The sequence below is a fragment of the Arvicola amphibius genome, chromosome 9 (genome assembly GCF_903992535.2).
Source record: "Arvicola amphibius chromosome 9, mArvAmp1.2, whole genome shotgun sequence".
In the NCBI taxonomy this organism is placed as follows: Eukaryota; Metazoa; Chordata; class Mammalia; order Rodentia; family Cricetidae; genus Arvicola; species Arvicola amphibius.
The window spans coordinates 74521108-74531883 of NC_052055.2; the positions used below are offsets into that span (position 1 = coordinate 74521108).

Sequence of the window (10776 nt, forward strand, 5' to 3'; positions counted from 1 at the left end):
AGGGCTGGAGAGATGGCTCAGTGGCTAAGAGCACTGGTTGTTCTTCCAGAGGACCCAGGTTCAAGTCGCAGCACCCACATGGCAGCTCACAAGTGTCTGCAACTCCAGTTCCAGGGGATCTGACACCCTCACTTGGAGGCAAATGAAACATATAAAACAAAAACAAATAAATAAATCATTTTTTTAAAAAATGCTTTTTAAAAAGAAAGAAGAGAAAATAAAGAAGCAGCAGAGGAGAAACGGGAAGGGTTAAAAATAGAAAAGAACATTTTGGCCCTTTTTAGAAAACGGAGACATCCATATTTTCCCTAAAGCCTGTCAAACCTTGAACAAGTTCAGCCTAGCTATGGCTGTTATTAAAGGTATTCAGCAATGCTTATATCCAGGTGGATGTACTTCCGAACAATTTCTAGGCTAGGTAAAAGATCTAAATACTTAAACTGGTTCTACAATAGGTGTTCTGGTCCAGGTTTTGGTACCTCCTGTATTAGTCAATGTTATACTGTGACAAAACATCAGGCAGAAGCGACTGGAGTACGGAGTGACTCATTTGGGCTCATGACTTGAGGGTACCATCTGCTAAGCTAGGAGGGCGTGGTGTCAGGGGCTGAGTTCTCTGGTCACATTGCAAATGACAGTTAGGGGGCAGAGAGAGCTCACGCTGGTGGGGAGCCCCGTGTCTCTGTTCTATCCAGTCTCAGATGCCAGTCTATGGAATAGGGCCACCACATTTAAGGGTCTTCCCACCTCATTTAACCTCGCTTAGAAAATCCCTCATAGACAGGTTCACATCAGTATCAACCACCACTGCGCTAAGGCTTGAACTAATGGTTTTCCTCTCTGGTTCCTTAGTTTGTAGAGTTTCCTGTGTTACAGGGTTGGACAATTCATTAAATAAAAACAAGAAACCCCAAGGTAGGTATATCTGAACTTCAAGAAAGCAATGAATAACATTTTAGGATAATTTTGCTCTGTGTGGTACTTGAAACATTCTCTATTGTCAGATAATATGAATTTATCCGACATTCAAATTTAACTGGGCATACTGTATTGGACAAGTCAAAGGGAGAGAAATGGCATCTCAAGGTACACAGATCGAGGCAGGCTCCAGAGCTAGCCTGCCTTCCCTCTGGTGTTGATGTTCACAACTGGATGCTTGTGTTCTAAGCTTTCTGTATCTTTGTTTATTCACCTTTAAGATAAGGGAGTCAAGCCAGGGGGTGGCGGCACACACCTTTAATCCCAGCACTCAGGAGACAGAGGCAGGCGGATCTCTGTGAGTTCGTGGCCAGCCTGGTCTACAGAGTGAGTTACTAATGAGTTACTGTATGTAAAGTGGCCCAAACAGTGACCATTGTCTACTGTCACCCACGCAGGTCAGCAATTCTTTACTCTGTCCACCTTGTTGCTGTTTGTGAAGCTCCTTGCTGGATTATGTCAGAACCGCACTTCAATTCTGAATCAAATTAACTTGATCCAAGTGCTGCCGTGGGTGGGACGACCCACACCACAGACATTGTGGCCTCTAGGTCTTCAGGTAACAACCGGAGTGCATTTCTTCCAGGAGCTAAATGACCTCACTCAAAGGAAGACCCTCAACCTAAAGAAAGTAAACTGTGTGTGTGTGTGTGTGTGTGTGTGTGTGTGTGTACATGTGATGCATGTGTGTAGTAACTATATACATCCTGCTTAACTTTGCAATCTTAGACACAAACCTCATGGCATTTTAATGCATTTCCTTCTAAGCCAGAGCGACCAAGCCCAGAATCTTTGTGTAATTCCACAGGTGAGTTGTCCTTGTCACCAGAGCATGGGTATTTACATCACATTTCACTCTGGGGGCAGCTAATGCCCGGCTGACAGCTGTGTTGGCATTACCATCTGTGGAAAAATTTAACCATGGTGGGGAGATGTTCCCCCGCTACACACACACTTCCTTGAATTCATTCAAGTTTATTCATTTCTGATAATCCCTGTCCTTTATGTAACCACAAACAATCATTAAAACTTGCTGGTGTGCCTCTGGGGACGGCGGCACATTGTCTCCACATTCCTTCAGTGTGTGTTTGTGGACACTGAGTGCCGTTTGTTTACGTCAACAGCAGCCTCTTTATCCACATGATGTAGACCCGAAACTGCTCACGTAGATAGACTGACACTCTCCAGCATTTCGAGCAGCAATCTCATTTTAGGCACCACTGAACTCTGGGCTTTTCGGCCGTCAGTGTTTATGGAATGATGCCTTTTCTTCTATAAATAGAAGCATTCCCTACAGAATGACCTCTCTCATCTCTGCCTTAAAATCACACACACACACACACACGTGCACATGTGCACACATGGGGATGACAGAGCAGGGCTTCACAGAGGACTCACTGGGCGGGGGAGGCACACGCCTTTAACTCCAGCACTCGGGAGGCAGAGGCAGGCGGATCTCTGTGAGTTCGAGGCCAGCCTGGTCTACAAGAGCTAGTTCCAGGACAGGCTCCAAAGGACAAAGAAACCCTGTCTCGAAAGCTACAACAACAAAGAATCATGGCTCAACCAGAGTTAGGCAGAGATGTGAACAAAGCCGGTTTTGTTTTACTTACCATTCTATGGGCTTGGGGTAACACTTTTGTGGGAGGTGTCTTTGCATAGGAACCCCCGGAGCTGTATGCCTTTCAGATAGGTTTGTAGAGAGAGGATAGTGTGGGGGCGGGGTGCACGGAGAAGGCAAAAAAAATCTTTGGAGAGCAGATCAAATTTAAGAGCTAAATTTTCTCTGAGGAAAAAAATTAAAATTATTTACAATTTCAGTGGGTTTCCATTTATGTATAGACATGACCAAAAGGAATTTTGTTTGTTTGTTTGTTTGTAGATGCTGTTTTGAGACAGGATCTCCTGTAGCCTAGGCTAGTCTCTCCCATTCACTATGCAGCCAAACCTTGAAATCCTGCCTCTACTACCCACATGCTGTGACTGCAGACATGCAGCCCCCTTACCCATTTAAATCAGGGCTCAGGACTGAACCCCAGACCTCACCCTACCAGCTGAGCTGCATCTCCAACCCTGCAACCCTGCACGCCCGCAGAGTAAAATTTTAAAAATTTAAATGAATACTTTATACTCTCATGTAACTGTGTGCATAATGTAATATAAGAAGCCTGGAGAAGTCAATCCAGTCTGGGGTGTGCTGCTTAAATATGAGGTTTTGTGAAATGCCATGAGCTCCCTCTGGAGTCAGTGCCCATCTCTCCTGTGAGGGATAACACCGGGTCCCCTCACGGGCGCTCAGAGTCAGCGTCTGTGTGTGTTCTGTTTATTTCCCCTCCAGAGCGCTCGTCCACTTGTTCTTCCATTCATTCACAGCCTTCACCAAACACAAGCCTGAAAGCCTTGACGATGTTCAATGGGCTGGTTTTCTCCTCACACTGGTCGTTCAACTCTGAGCATCTTTGAGATGAACTGAGAGCTAAGGTCTTGGTTAGGCACAGAGATGGAATTTTTACTAATTCTTAGTCTTAAAGGGACCAAAGAATTATTTAGCTCAGTCACCTCTTCTTCACGGGCATTCTGCCAATCAAACAAATTGATTTATTTTCAACCACTGTGTAAAGAAAACTGCATGGTGAAATGCATTGGCTAATAGCAGTATAACAATGTGGATTGCCATGGTTATAGCTACATGCATTAAGAGAGACACTGGGAGGCTGAGAAGATGTCTCAGTGGGTGAAGTGCTTGCTGTGTTAGTGTGGAGACCCGAGTCCGGATTGCTAGCCCCTATATAAAAATTCAAGCAAGGCTACAGGTGTCTGTAACCACTGCATGATGAGCAGAGACAGGAGGATCCCTGGAGTTCTCTGGTCAATCTAGCCAATCACTGAGCTCTAGATAGTGAGAGACCTATTTTTTTAAAAACGTCTTAAGATGCAAATCAATAGAGGAAAACATTATAAGTCAACTTTTGGCCTCCATACATGTGCCCAGGGCATGTGCACCCACAAAACCCATATGCACACACATGCAACATACACAGGGCAGGGGACAGAGAAAAAGTAAAACCCACAGAAGCTATGGTGAAACTCACTTTTGCAAACATCCGGGAGGTGGGTTTGGAAAGTCTCTGCGTCCTGGGACCCTTGCTGATTATGCTTTCCTGTGTTGCACTGAATGACTGCATCTTCAGAGGCCAGCGTGCGGGTCTACTAAGGCTGAGTCCTTTCTGTTCCTAACTGAGCTGGCACAAAGCTGGTTTTATAGCCGCCTGCATGTCCTTGGCCCTGCATTAGACTTCAGCTGGAAAGCATTTCTCCTGTTGCTGGCGGTTTCACTCAATACACCTGCTGTCCTTCCCAGCAAGGGTGGTTTTTCTAGCCACCTGTCTGTGCTTTGTCTTACAAGAGCATCATGGAGGATGCTTCATTGTTCTTAGCTCACCACCCAGAGTTTCAGCTGGACTCCTACTAGGGTTTATGTCCCAGGGAAAACACATCCAGTTCAATTATGTTGTAAAAGTTCTATCTGCAAGCCTGGTAGCTAGCTTGGAGCTCCGTCAGCCACTTGTGCCCGAAGACTTTCCTCTAGTGACTTGTATAGTGTGAGTTCCCTCGAGCATGTACAGGGAGATTAATAATCTTGTGACCAAGTTTGTTCTTCCACGCAAGTCTCAGCCTTGCTGGAATCCACACGTCAGACCTGGGTCTCATTTTCATCATGTGACATTGGTGGCTATCGTAGGTAAAGCCTTGAGAATCTGAGCCTCCTCCACATTGCTTTGCTGACGTGGGATTCCCCTCTGTATGCTGTGAATATCATTGGTGAATAAAGAAATTGTCTTGGGCATGAACAGAGAATAGAGGTAGGTGGGGAAAACTGAACTGAATGCTGGGAGAAAGGAGGCAGGGTAGGAGAGAGGCCATGTAGCCCCACCAGACACAGACTCTGGAATTTTACCTGGTAAGCCACAGTTTTGTAGTGATACACAGATTACTAGAAATGAGTTAAATTAAGATATGAGTTAGCCAATAAGAAGCTAGAGCTAATGGGCCAAGCAGTGATTTAAATAATATAGTTTCTGTGTGATTATTTCAGGGCTAAGCAGCCAGGAACCAACAAACAGCCTCCTCCAACACTTTGCTTTAAAGAAAACTCAGCAGCATACATACACACATATTCAGAATATTGTATACATAATAAATAAATAAATATTTAAAAAAAAAAAGAAAACTCAGCAGAATGGAATTCAGGAGAAATCAGAGTAACTGTCATTGGGCCGGGGAGAAGTCTCGGGGGTAAAGTATTTGCTGAACAAGTATGAGGACTAGAGTTCAAATCCCCACACCCCCAGATAAAAACTGAATGCCTAAGCCGGGCGGCGGTGGCGCACGCCTTTAATCCCAGCACTCGGGAGGCAGAGGCAGGCGGATCTCTGTGAGTTCGAGACCAGCCTGGTCTACAAGAGCTAGTTCCAGGACAGGCTCCAAAGCTACAGAGAAACCCTGTCTCGAAAAAAACCAAAAAAAAAAAAAAAAAAAAAAAAACTGAATGCCTAGCACAGGGTCTGTGATCCTGAGATCTTTATGGGGGAGATAGAGACATGAGGAACTCCAGGCCTCTCACAATACAGCTAGCAGAAAACAAGGGGCCCTCTCTCAAACAGAACAGAGGGGAAGGACCAGCAACTGAGGTTGTCCTCAACCCTCACACCTGTGTTAAGGCATATATATGCACACCTGTACTCTCACACACAAACACACATGCACGCACACACTCACACATACACACACACATATACATATACATACATGCACCAAGAGAAGCTCTAATTTACAAAATGTTTCCATAAATATTGATTTTTTTTGGTAGCCTCGCAAATTACAAAGAATTGTTTTGATTTGCATCCATGGAAAATAAAGAGGATAGACCCGAATTCTACTCCACTGCAAATTTCCTCAAATTCTTTGTCACTATTTCCTTAAATCACATTTTTCAGTCAATGAGTCAGTCAGATTTTATTTCTTGGAGCGTGATTTTAATAATTCAGGACTGCAATGTGATCCCTATCTGCACACCTTACAAACAAGTCCCCTTGTTTGGGAAAAGGAAGCATACATGTTTCTCAGTAATCGTCCTAGGAACCATGAGTGATTTGAACACCTTGAATGGGAAGAGACTCTGGTTCACAAGGACAAAGGCAGCAAGCTGGGCCTTCTGGGAAGGATCCAGAGAGAGTTTGACACCAGGTCTTCACCTGTGAACAGAGGCAAGCTGCTGCAAATTCCTCCTGACTGAGATACTTAACTTTCTTTGCTTTGAATCAAGATCTCTAATTCACAATCCCTCTTTCTCTGCTGGGATTGCTGGTGTGTGCTACTATGTCAACACAACCCAGTCAGAGAGATCTATTTAAAATAAGGGTAAAATAAAGATGACCTCTGACCTCCTACCCTAACTCTTGCAAGGTACAAATATAGAGTGTCTGCATCATAACTTTCTTCAGAGCAAAAGCAAGTTTTTCAACCAAGTCCTCCAAGTGGTCATTCCTGAAATAACCACAGCTGGGTGCTCCAGCGAGCCTGAAGATGCTAACAGTCTGCAGCCACACCCAGAAGACTTCCAGGTGCAGAACCAAGAGCAACCTCACGACCTTCCCTAAGGGTTCCTATCGTGCATCTTCTCACATATACAAATCCCAGGCCAGATAGGACTTTTCCAGGTTAGGGTGAAGGCACTGTTCCAGAAGGTTCACTGCTTTGAATGTTGATAGATGCAACTTGTCTCAGTTAGAGTTTCTGTTACTGAGACAAAACACCATGACCGAAAAGCAAGAGTTTGTTTTTTGTTTTTTGTTTTTTTTTTTTTTTTTGACACAGTGTTTCTCTGTAGCTTTGGAACCTGTCAGGAACTAGCTCTTGTAGACCAGGCTAGCCTCAGACTTACAGAGATCCACCTGCCTCTGCCTCTGGAGTGCTGAGATAAAAAGCATGCACTACCACTGCCCAGCCAGAAAGGGTTTGTTTGGTTTACTCTTCAGCATTGCTGTTCATCACTGAAGGAAGTCAGGACAGGCACTCAAACAGGGCAGGATCCTGGAGGCAGGAACTGATGCAGAGGCCATGGAAGGAAGCTGCTTACTAGCTTGAAGCCCCTGACTTACTAACCCGCCTTCTTATGGAACTCAGGACCACCGACCATAGGCTGGACATGCACACAAAATAAAATAAGGAAATAAGAAGCAGGAGCCTCGTGCATGTTATGTGACTGACCTGGGAGGGTATAACTAGGGAATGTGGTAGTCCCGGAGTCTCTGCAAGGCTGGGCGTGGCCAAGAGGCCACAATAGTGTGAACCTTTCACTCTGACCTGCTGTGTCCCAAGATAAATTTCACAGCCATAAAGATCATACATCTACCCACTAAAGAACTGGGCCACCCTGACATCATGTGATGATTCTTTCTCTAGTGTGACAGTTCAGGCAAAATCCTAAGACATTTGGGACACCTTCTTCCCTTTGCAGTTCTAGGTAAGGCCCTGTGAAAGGAATGAACACTGCTAAAATATTGGGTGTGGCCCTAAGAACTGTGAATTGGGTGACATTTGTCCTGCAGGTGCCACCCTTCAACTTTCTGAACTCCTTACCTAGTGGCACACACATACCTTCCACTGCCTTGACCCCAGATACTCTGTACCCTTATGATTATTCTATTTCTTCTTGCTCTGAACCAAAAGGCTAAACTCATTCATTGGCAGGCACGGTACCACCCACCTATAATTTCAACATTCAGGAGGCAGAGGCAAGGAGGATATTGATTTTAAGACTAGCTTGGGCTGCATAGACAGACCCTGTGTCAAAAATAAACAATAAATAAGTAAGTAAATAAAAACCATTTGCTCATGTCCTGGTTTAAATGAATGTGTGCGTTTATTTCTCTTGTCTGGGAGTATATTTTCAGTCTTTGAACTGAGGTGAAAAGGGCAGCAGAAGATAGATAATATGCGCGCGCGCGCACACACACACACACACACACACACACACACACACACCATTCCTCAGCCTAGCAAGAGAAAAAGTTCTAGAATGGTGATGCTGATGCTGTTATGATATCTTTTGCCTTTTGGAAGAAGTAAGACATGTGTAGCTTCCAGCAAAGTGCCACATCAACTTGTGAGCCACGTGAGCCTTCATAACTGGAATCTACGGGCTCAACACACACCTTCCCATTTTCTATTTTTATTCACATCCATACTGTATTATAAAACAAGCCTCCAGCTTCTTACAAGAAAAGCCAAGCTACTTACTCAAGGCTTCATTACTTGCCCGGCCATTCTTATCAGAGAGATGGATTTTAATTTCAGTTCTGGTTGGGTGAATAGTTTTTAAAAATGAAATTAGAAAAAATGTAACAAAAGACTTGTGTTAGTATCATGACTGATTGTAGAATATACCCTTTTGCATTTTTGCTATTTTCTCTTCTATAATCTCTAGCATGTGAGTGTGTGTCTATGTATGTGTGTGTGTGCACGTGTGTGCGTGCGTGGGAGAGAGAGAGAGAGAGAGAGAGAGAGAGAGAGAGAGAGAGAGAGAGAGAGAGAGAGAGAGAGAGACATGAGCAATAATGTATGATGCAAGAGGGCATGTGAGTGCCATGCGAATGTGTGGAGGTCAGAGGTCAACTTTGTAACTTTGGTTTTCTCCTACCTTTATTTGATCTTCAGAAATCCAGCTCATGCCATGTATCTGAGCCACCTGGTTTATCTGCTGAGCCATGCGGCCAGCCCTGCACCTAGGGTGCATTCTTCCTTCAGAACCGGTCTACCTTTTTGTCGCTGCCCTGAGTGAAGACACGAGGTATCATGTGCGTGTAAGTGGATCCCTTCCTATGATTAGGATAGGTAGCTCTGGCTGGCTTCACACTCTCTGTAAAGCTATGAACGATCTTGAACTTCTGAACCTTCTGCCACTGGCTCCCAGGGGCTGGGATTACAGGTTTGTGACACCATGCTGAGCTATAAGTGAAATTTTTATGGAAAATAAAAATCATGAATTTTTAAGATCTGTGGGGTAAAGTGTGGCATGTCATTTTATGTTTACTTGAGGAACAGGGAAAACAGCTGTAAAGGTTTGGGTTGTTTTTCTGAAGGTCACTGAGGGAGTTCAACTGGGAGATAACTTTCAGGTTTATACTGGTTTGGACAAGGTTTCAATAGATTCACCCTACAGTGGAAATAAACTAATTGTTTCAGTCACTTATGGTAGCGGCACACACTTCTGATCCCAGCACGTGGAAGGAGGCAGGAGGATAAGGAGTTCAAAGCCAGCCTGGGCTACATAGTGAGTCTGGGGCCAGCCTAGGCTACATAGTGAGCTTGGGGGCAGCCAGGACTACATGAGATCCTGTCTTGAACAAACAAACCCAATAAATAAAATCCAACTTCATCGTCTCGAGCATGATAGAATTTTAAGAGTGTCTGCCCCGTAGCTAGTTAGATACAGTCAAACAAATGGTACTTTTAGCAGGTCCCTGGATAGAGCTGACATACGCTAGTCAGCTGAACTTTCCAGGTAGACGGCGGTGAGCCTGCCCTTCCTGCCCTGGGCAGACTCTTGGCTTTCAGCAGGAAAACCGCATTTAAGACAGAAAAACCAACTCAAGTTACAGAGTCAAGAAGGGACAGGGCTCTATTGTTTCTAATAATTGCTTCAAAGACACTCTTCCTTGTTTATCTTTTCAGGAAATGAGATGTTGAAATCATAATATTCCTCACAGAGTAAAACACAGCTTAACTAACAGAGCTCAGGCCCCAAAGGGTCAAACAGAGCGATTAGCTTACCTGAGCCTCTTGTCTCACAGAGCGGCTGGGCCTTTCTCCAGAGCTCCCAACCACTGGCTCTGCTGGTGGGTGGCAGCGAGCACTGATGGGACCAGGACAGTCCCGGCAGCCACAGGTCCGTGGGTGTCTCAGCAGCTCCAGCCAGGTTACTGCCTCTGCCAGCAAACCCCAGGGCACACCCCCTGCAGAAGGAAAGCAAAGACACTTTCCACTCCCTCTCCCTCCTCTCCGAGCCTGCCGTTGGCTCCGAGATGGTAAAATGAAGAGCTCAGAGATCAAAGACTTACTGCTTCTATCACCAGAGACGAGAGGCTGAGACCATTAGCTACAAAAAGGACAAATACGCTCTTGGGTGTGCAGATCAGGACCCTACAAAATGCCACTCCCTCCCTCAGGCACTCTTGTCCAGTTCTGGACACTCAGGGTCACACCCCACAGGGCTGAAGGAATGCAGGCCTCCCTGCAGAAGTCCACGGAGGGGAAGCGGGTGAGCTCTGTGGTAGGAAAGGTGTTCCCATGTCCAACCTTCTCACTCAAGGCTAAAGAGTCACCATACTGGTCTCACGAATGAAGGACCCCCAGACCTCCCCAGACCTCCTTGTGGAAATGCATGGACCGAGCACCGGCAAGACAAGATGGCAGGAACATGCTGAAGGTGAGTGACATTTGTTAACGATTGGTTTATTATCTAAAGTTCTTCCCACTTTAAAAACTGATGGGTCTGTTGTGGAGCAGCTGCCATGATGAGCTGCTCGTTGATGAGCGTCCTGGCTCATGAATTGCTTTGTGGTTCAAGTCATGGAGAATAATGGAGAATGAAAACCCCCACAATTAGAGGGCACCAAGCACTGTTCCCTTCTCGATCCTCCAGTCTTGGGGAAAGAAAAATTTTAACTGAATTGAGGTCATTTCAATCTCTTCTTGTGCTCTTCCTGCAGATTTCTGCCTGTTTCCAAACCAACC

The 10776-nt window shown here is 45.2% G+C and overlaps 1 protein-coding gene across 2 annotated transcripts in view; it reads right to left on the reverse strand.

The window, feature by feature from the left end:
• Adgrf1 (adhesion G protein-coupled receptor F1) overlaps positions 1-9953 on the reverse strand; it is a 48256-nt gene extending 38303 nt beyond the window's left edge. The window contains exons 1-2 of one of the 2 annotated variants that reach the window (XM_038343076.1): positions 9814-9953; positions 8681-8813 (exon numbers count right to left, since the gene is read on the reverse strand). The gene's annotated coding sequence lies outside the window, so the exon portion shown is untranslated. The remainder of the gene's footprint in view (positions 1-8680; positions 8814-9813) is intronic. The other variant, XM_038343075.1, reaches the window with a different exon arrangement.
• Positions 9954-10776: the final 823 nt, after the last annotated feature.